This window comes from Trichechus manatus, unplaced genomic scaffold (genome assembly GCF_000243295.1).
Source record: "Trichechus manatus latirostris isolate Lorelei unplaced genomic scaffold, TriManLat1.0 scaffold00128, whole genome shotgun sequence".
Lineage (NCBI taxonomy): Eukaryota > Metazoa > Chordata > Mammalia > Sirenia > Trichechidae > Trichechus > Trichechus manatus.
Window position 1 is genome coordinate 1,662,673 of NW_004444064.1, and position 9,380 is coordinate 1,672,052.

The following is a 9,380-nucleotide window of genomic DNA, read 5'->3' on the forward strand; positions in this document are numbered from 1 at the left end:
ATGACATGCAATGAAGAGCTCAAAAATAGATCCACTCACGTACAGCCATTGATCTATAGCAAAGTGACCCTGCATAGCCGTGGGGGAGAGACGAAGATCTCATCAAATAGCAGTGAGCCAGCGGTAGTCCAGCAGACAATCCATGGCTAGTCATGGGACTGGGCTACTTCCAAGATGATTCTAACCTAAGCTGGCATTTTATCGGGCCAGGTTCCTTTCTCACATCAGATTCTGCCTACCATAACAGTGTAGCTGTCTAGCCCCTGCCCATCAACTAAACCATTCTAACATATAACTGGCATTTCTCTGTCAGCAGAGCTTAACTTACTACCTCGAAATCCAGCGCTTTTTACTGAAACTGCCTAAGCAAGTGAGGGTGGGATCTAGCGTACTGACAGGTGCATGGAAAGTTCACCCATAGTAACAAGAAGGAAGGCAGAGCCTATGTACCCAGATAAAAATAGGTAGGGAGGGGTGATGGAAGCTTGCAGAAGTTATCTTCTGATTGCTTTTTATTTTCAATAAAACAGGAAACAAGGTTGGGAATGAGGATGGGGGAGAAGACGGTGGAGGTTGGAAGAGAGAGGAAAGGATGTGAAACAGCCACCTAGGACTAGGGGAGTGAATGGACCAGGAAAATGCCACAGGACTTGGGTGTAGCACTGGGAGCCACTACAGGAGACAGTAATTCTCAGCTGAGGGAGTCCAACACAGAGTAGGCAGAAGGTTGAACTTACCCACATTTGTCATTTACCCAAGTGAGCACAATTTGAGGGTGTAGCCAAAGGAATCATTAAAATGATAATAATATAGTAAAACTATAATAGGAAAGGGATGTAATATTATTATTATTGTTAGGGCTGTTGTCATTGTTATGATGAGGAGGAGGAAGAGAAGGAGAATGTGACCATCTCAGGCCACTGAGGTGTGCAAGAACCATAACTTTTTGAATTTTCCTATAACTTAATTAATAACGTAAAGGCCTCTATTCTCCCAGTGGAGCCCTGGTGGCACAGTGGTTAAGTGTTTGGCTGCTAATGAAAAGGTTGGCAGTTTGAATCCACCAGCGGCTCCTTGGAAAACCTGTGGGGCAGTTCTACTGTGTCCTATAGGGTCGCTAGGTGTTAGAATTGACTCGACGGCAGTGGGTTTGGGTTTTTTGGCAATGAGTATTCTTCCACTTGGGAAACATAATCTCTTCCAACTCATGAGTTCCCACTCTTGCACTTGAAGTTGCATCTGAATTCATGGGGACTTGCATAACACCAAGACTTGGGAGCTAGAAGACATCTGATCAGGGTTGTCCATGCTGGCAACTTCTGAGGGGTTCGTGGTCCCGCTTGTCTTCTGGACCTGCATCTGTGCAGTCCCATCTGTTCCATATGTCTTCCAGGTCCACCTCCTCTATGTTACCACAAAATAATTCAAGCTCTCCTGCCCACTCTGGGCTGGGGAAATGCTGTGAGGGTTGCAGGCACCTTCTGTCTAGATTCACCAGGCAATCACTTCTTGGATCTTGCCACTTCCTTGGGCTTTACCCAGGGAGGGAGCTGTTAAAGGCTTTTAATAGCTATATTTATGAGTATTATCCTGAATGTACACAACAAGGTTTCTGGAGCAGAGCAGATTGTTATTTACTTGCAAGCAAACAATAATGGTGTGGTTCCCCTGTGCCTCAATTCCTAACCCTTGGGCAACATGATGGAACTCTGGTGGCACAGTGGTTAAGAGCTCAGCTGCTAACCAAAATGTCAGCAGTTCAAATCCACCAGCTGATCCTTGGAAACCCTATGGGTCAGTTCTACTCTGTCCTATAGGGTCGCTATGAGTCAGAATCAACTCGACAGCAATGGGTAGGCAATGTGATGAAAATGGAGGTTATGTTACTCATTTGGACCTGTAGTTAGGCAAGAATGCAGAAAAATAAATTTTGGCATTTATATACACGTTGTTCCTCTCCCCTCCTGAAAGGATTCTGAGTTCTTGCTCTGACCATTCGGAATGTAAACAAATCTTTCCAGAAAAAAGATAGGAGCATCGTCTCAAGCTTTACAACCCAGGGATGTCTCCATGTTCTTGGGCCTCAGACCCTGCACCCCAAATATAAACAAATCTCTGACGTTAGATAAATCTGTCTGTAGTTCCTACAATCTATACTGTTGTAAATTAACTTCTAAGGCTTGCTCTTTTAGCCCAGGTTCCAAGTTTCCGACAGATTTTCTCAGAAACCCCTAACTGTGCAGAAACATTTTCTCTAAAGCCTCCCAGAGACTCAGACCCTCTCGGTGAGGAGATTCCCCCAAACCTATGTGAGGTTTCTGGCCCCACTTTCCACCTTCCCCAGCTTTCTCAGGGACCACTAAAACATGTAAGGTAAGCTGTCTTCACTTCTCCTTTGATTCTGTCCTCCATAGCCTGGAGACCCTTTTTAAGTCTCAAGGGAAGGAAGCTGTTCTGCCCTCCTGTCACCTAGCATTGTCCTGCATATTGTCTTGTCTAGGCTCATGAATTTTTTTCCTTCTTCCTGAGGACTTGGCCTCGGAAACACAAATGTCAGGAAGACTCCCCTTTCTTTCTTCTGGGTCATCTTTTCCTGAGGCACCGGTGCTCCTAGTGTCCCCACCATGGGGAGATACTTGGAGATGGGATATTTGGAAATCCTGTGTAATCCCACCCACCACACACTGTTACTGCTCCTTCCTGCACATCTCCTCACACTCCCCAGGCATATTCTCAATATTACCTTCATTTTTTAAACTAAACTTGTTCATAGTTGAAAAAGTGTAATGTGAAAATAGGCAGAAATCATACCACCAGAAACAATGCCTGTACATTTTGGTGTTTATCCTTTTCACCTTTTTCCATGCTCAGTACATGGAAGTCACTCATCGCCTTAAACTTGGCACACACACTCTGCACCCCACCCTTTTCTTCGGTCTTAGTTACCTAGTGCTGCTATAACAGAAATACCACAAACAATAATGTATTTTCTCACAGTTTAGGAGACTAGAAGTCCAAATTCAGGGTGCCAACTCTAGGGGAAGGCTTTCTCTCTGTGGGCTCTGGGGGAAGGTCCTTGCCTTCTTTGAGCTTCTGTTCCTTGATTTTCCTGTGGCTTGGCATCTTTCTCCCCCCATCTCTGCTTGCCTAACCTGCTCCTTTTATATCTCAAAAGAGATTGATTCAAGACACATTCTACAGTAATACCGCCTCATTAACATCACAAAGAAAATCCATTCCCAAATGGGATTAGGATTTACAACACATATTTTGGGGAGACACAATTCAATCCATAACCTTCCAAGCAGAACCACCCTGCAGCCCTCATGCCCATTTCCCCCTCTGAACTCTGGCCGGACTGCCCTTGCCACCTTCTCAAGAAGCCAGCAGTCACTGCGTTGTGTTCCCTGTCCATTGTGCTCCCCGCTAAGCCTCTGCTCCTGGAGGCCAAAGCCTACGGTTTCTGTGTTGTACGTCTCAGGCTCAAAGTTGGGAAATGTGTGTTCGATATTCACTCAATAGATAGATTTTTCCTAATGAGCATGAGTTTGTAATTTTTATTTGGAACTGCAGGAGGAGGAGCGGGAGAGAGGGCAGCGTCACATAGTGGCTTCCAACCATCGGTACACGCTTCCCTGAAATGAGCACAGAGAAATATTTCTAACTGAAAGTTTAACATTAAAACTCACCAAATACTTTTGTCCTAAGGCTGGAGGCCTCCTCTGGGTCTCCTTGGGAAATGGTTAAAAATTTACCCTCCTAGTGCTGCCCCTAGAGTTTCTAATACGGTGGTGAGTGAGCGCTGTGTTTTAGCCACCCAGCCCGGGTGAGTCCGACATGCAGCCTCAGCCAGTGGAGAACAGTGATGTGCTCCTGTCCCTCTCCTCACACGTGAGGGGCTGCTGGCCTGCAGTGGCCCATGTCAGCCAAGGGGCGGGACCTACTGCAGAGATACAGAGAGTAAAACAAAACATTGTGGCTTCTTTTCTTCTGTATTTTAACATCTCCAAACCTTCCTTAGGATAATAGCTCATCTTCTTCATGGATGAGCTGCTTTATATATGTCTTTATTTGTTTAATTTTTGTTCAGTGTACAGTGTTCTCAGTAGACTGAAATTGAAGGGAGAAGGAGTTTGACTCTCGTTTGCTGCCATGCACACAGGCGTACACGCCCACACTTGCACACACACACACACACTCACCTTTCAGTTGGTGTGAGTGAGCACTATTTAAGCTGAACTTTTCTGAGAAACCAGACCAGTTGGAGATCCTAGGTCCTGCTTTAGGAAGTGACAGCTCAGAGGATGTGGGTGACTCCTCACATACAAAGGAGGCTCAGCAGAAACACCTCACACCCTGGACCAGGGCCCTCAGGAGCTCCACATACCTGAATACTTAAGACAAAGTAAAGGGTAAACCTGAATTCACTCTCTTCTCTGCCTCTCCCAGGCCCTCGATGGCTTCCTCATGGCTGTTACAGAAGATGGCTATGTTTTTTACGTCTCTCCCACAGTCCAGGACTACCTGGGATTTCACCAGGTGAGTGGCTTTATTTTTCCAGGGTTTGGGTGGGGCTATGGGCTGGGGCTGGGGCAGGGTCACGTAGGTGCTTATCTCTGTGGAGCTATCATTACCATGGAGGTCAGAAGATCTGGGTCTCTAACTCAATTCCTTGTGTGCACACTGCAGGTATTTGAAATGAACCCTTCCCAACTTTGGTTTCCTCACCTGTTGGAGAGTGTGTTAGTCCAGGTCTCCTGAGGAGCCGATCCTGTGTTCAGTCACTAGCTGGGAGCAGCCTGTAGGAATTGTGACCCTGGTGCAATCCTGGTGGTAGATCCAAGATGGGCAGCAATTGGGGCCAACAGTCAATTACAGGCCCCTCAGTCAAGAATCTGAGAGTCCACTCTTACAGTTGTCACACTCACCCCTTGTTCTGTGCACATCCACTTCTCCACAGGGGATTGGGAAGCAACTCCTTCTTGTTTCCCATCAGCCTATCTTCCTGAGGCGAAACTCAAAGGAGAGCGATTAGTGGGACAAAGTACAGCCCCCATCATTGCCCTTGATCTCAGGGAGCAACTGGTTCTCATCCTCTCCCTGCTCCACTGTCCATTCTAAATTCCCTTCACCTTTGGCCATCACCTTGGTGGCTTACCTTGGAGTGTGACCCAAACCTTCATTCTTGAGGGTCTGAGCCCTTAGCAGTCAAACTCTTCTCAGGCTGGGGTTGTCATACATGTTCATTCACAGTTAGAGTGGGGAAAGGGAGTATCCAGAGGCACCCAAGTAAATCACTGGATTATACATGTGTCTCCTTGCCCTCATGGTGTAAAAGAAGTCCTATGTCCTGCTGATCAGGGCCAGTTAGCCCTTCTGAGACGGTGACTCTTCTCACCTTCTGGTTCAAAGTGCCTTGGTGGCAGCTGTAACTTATAGTTTGATGGGACCCTTGCTGTACCCTGGCAATAGTGCACTGCCTTTAGGGTTGAGTTTAGGGTTAGATTTGATCTAGGGTTAAGATTAGGGTTATAATTAGGTCTAGGGTTAGGTTAGAGGAAGAATTAGGGTTAGGGTTATAACTAGAGTTAGTACTGTGGTTAGGGTAAGACCAGGACCAAAAAGGCTCACCAGGTGCTGTGCTTTCTTCTTTGTGGTAAGGGATGCAAGATGCAGCGATGTGTCTTTCACTTTGGAGGGAATACCCCAGCATGCCTCTGGCTGGTGGACCCCTAAAACCTCACTGAAATTCAAATCTCTGAATTTTTATAGGATTTCTCTCCCATTATCTGGAACGCATATGTCTCACAAGACCTCAGTGTGCTGGTCAGCTCTTGATAGCCCTGCCTAATCAGCATGTTGTCATTGCTGTAATGCATCAGAGTTGTGGTCTGTGGGATGTCCAAGTGGTCCAGATCTCTTCAGACCATGGAAGAGAGAAGTTATGGCCCTGAGGCTAAACTGTAAATATATATTGTTATCTCTCACACATGGATACAAACTCTTTCTGATCCTCTTTTCTAATTGTAGTGAAAAAAAATGCATTTCAAATCACTGGCCACATACCATGCACCTGAGGCCTTATTAATCTATTCCAGCAGTGATACCACGTCCTGCTCAGAGCTGCAATCAGGCCCAAAACTTGGTTAAGCATGAGCAGTCTACGGTTTCTGTAGGGGCCGGACTAGTGAATTAAATGGAGACATACAGGACTACCGTCCCACGGATATAAATGATCCCAGCTCTGACTTCTCTTTCCAGCCACCCACCACCAAACTTCTTGGTGATGCTGGCACCCACTCCTTCACCAGTGCATTTCTGATAGCCTTGGTGGGTGGCTTGCCCTCGGGGCCCTCCCATGGAACATAATCTCTGGTGGGTCTTTTGGCTTCGTAGAATTCCAGCACGCCCACTTCCCTCAGCCTCTTTATTTCTTTCTCTGCCACCTACCAGGACAACTCAGCCATGTCTCCCTTGCTGAGCATTTCCAGACTTCTAAGAGCCACTCCAACAGTGAGTTCATCCCCATTTCCTGGGGTCTTCGCCAGAGGGTGAAGTCCATGTCCTGAGAACCTCAGATCTGCCCCTTATGAAGGAGAGAAGGACGGAAGGAAGGTTAACTGGAAAAGTCTTGGCCAGCAGAACATCTCTAGGGAGTATTGACAAAGCCAAGAGGGAGCCCTTGAGCCAGACTTCTCCATCAGAGAAGTCCTGTCTCTTCCAGGAACAGGCCTGCCTTAGTGTTGCTGCCATGATGGGTTTCTGAGACCACCAGCTGGGACGGTCACTGGTACACTCTCTGCTGTTGGAGGACTGAGAGATACATTTTCATGACTGCCACGGCAGGAAGATATTCTGTACCTGTCGTGGATTGAATTGTGTCCCCCAAAAATATCTGTCAACTTGGCTAGGCCATGATTCCCAGTATTGTGTGACTGTCCGCCATTTTGTCATCTAATGTGATTTTCCTATGTGTTGTAAATCCTGTCTCTATGATGTTAATGAGGTGGGATTAGCGGCAGTTATGTTAATGGGGCAGGACTCAATCTACAAGATTAGGTTGTGTCTTAAACCAATCTCTTTTGAGATACAAAAGAGAGAAGCAAGCAAGGAGACAGGGGAACCTCATACCACCAAGAAACAAGAGCTAGGGGAATAGCATGTCCTTTGGTCCCAGGGTCCCTGTGCTGGGAAGCTCCTGAACCAGGGGAAGACGGATGACAAGGACCTTCCCCCAGAGCTGACAGAGACAGAAAGCCTTGCCCTGGAGCTGATGCCCTGAATTTGGACTTCCAGCCTACTAGACTGTGAGAGACAAATTTCTCTTTGTTAAAGCCATCTGCTTGTGGTATTTCCGTTAGAGCAGCACTAGATGACTAAGACAGTACCTCACAGCACTGTTGTGTGGATTGGGTAGCAGCAATGCATGTACAAGTGCATTACACATGAAGAGTGCCATCAGGAGAAAAAATACAAACAAAAACAAAACAAACCCTTTGCCATCGAATCAATTCCGACTCATAGCAACCCTGTAAAACTGCCCCACAGGATTTCCAAGGCAGTAATCTTTACAGAAGCAGACTACCACATCTTTCTCCCATGGAGCGGCTGGTGGATTTGAACCACCAACCTTTCGGTTAGCAGACAAGAGCTTAACCACTTCGCACTGGGACTCCATGCAGTGGAAAGGATTTATAAAATGTAGGAACAGAGGGCTCTCTGAAATCAAGGTAATAAAAAGACAGAGTCCCTCCATCTCTTTCTCTACCCCACTGCCACTCTCTTCCCCACCCCTGCCCAGCACTTGTACAACGACGTTTTCCCTCTAACTTGTGATGAGAAAGACATCGGCTAAGGATTTGTACAGTCCTTTCACCCTTGCTTTAGAAAACAAATCGATCAGTACCTTTCTGCTGGACCTAGTTTCTGGCTGGAATCTGAGAAGGGGTTTTATTTGTCAAAGATAGACCTGAGGCTGAAGGTTGCCCAGAGCCTCCACGTACACCACCTGCTGTCCAGTTTCGTGACGGCGCTTGTCCTTGTTGGGTTGCCATCCAGAGGAGGAGCTTGATGGGGGATGGGGGTCTCAGGGGACAGAGGCCCCTATCAAAAAGAGTTTCCAAAAGAAAATAAATAAACTTCTTTAAAGCCCTTCAACTCAGAGAAAACCTCAGGGAAGCACAGAGCAGGGTGATAGATGGTAGGAACACAGGGGCTCCCCTGCTAAGATCCCTTCTACTGCAGAGACGCAGGAACAGCGAACAGAGCTCCAGGAGGAAGGACAGGAAGGGAGAAAGAAGGGAGAGAAATCGGGGTCACAGGGGAGAGTAGAAGGCGGAGAGGGACATGGAGGAGCAGGTGGGGTTGGGAAGGAAGCAGCCTTCAGTCTGGCCTCTGCCTCAGCCCACAGCCTTCCCAGGCCAGTAAGCTGGGCATGGCCGTGTTTCTATAGCTTGAATGGTTAAGGGCAGGGAAATTAAGGCCTGTTTGGCCTGCTGTGTTGTTTCACCTGATCTTTTCCATTTTTCCAGGATGGTTCCTCTGTAGCCCACCTCCCTTGTCTCATGAGCCATGTGATGTTCTTATTAACCCTTCCTGATCCATTATTTCCCCTCAGCCTTTTCCTTTGATTTGAGGGTCTTCATCCCACTCACCCTTCACCTCCCTTTGCTGGCTTTCAGCCTGGTGATCCCTTTGCCAGGCCCTTCAAGATCTTTGTCCTTTCACCAATTAGACACCAAACCAAACCCATTGCTCTCGAGTTGATTCCTACTCATAGCGACCCTTTAGGACAGAGTAGAAGTGCCCCATAGGGTTTCCAAGGAGCAGCTGATGGATTCGAACTGCTGACCTTTTGGTTAACAGCTGAGCTCCTAACCAGTGCACCACCAGGGCTCCAGATTAGACACCAGATCCTTGTAAATGTTTATCACCATCCCTAGGTACTGGAGTGGGGGTGCTCCTGAAGTTCACTTTCCCTGGGTTTAGTGGAAGAAAATGGTTATATACGACAGGCTTCTAAAAAATCATGTGTACTGGGGGGAAGGGGCAGTACAGGGGGAAGGTTAAATGCAGGAAAGTTGAGGAAGAATATAATCTATTTGGAATGGAATTTAGTCCAGCAAGTTTTTCTATTGCTGACAGAGAATTTTCAACTGCATTGAATTCTTCTCAGAAGGTCCAGAAGAATCCCAAACATACCCAAATAGAACATAACTTAATGGATTCTTAACTACAGGCATAGAGACAGAGAATCATTGTATTTTAATTAAACCTGTTGCATTTATAAGGAATACGCTAGGACTTCTCAAGGCAAGCCGGCCTGAAAACAATTTAACATTCCCTTTATGTGTGAAGTATTGCAAAATCTGTGTGAGACC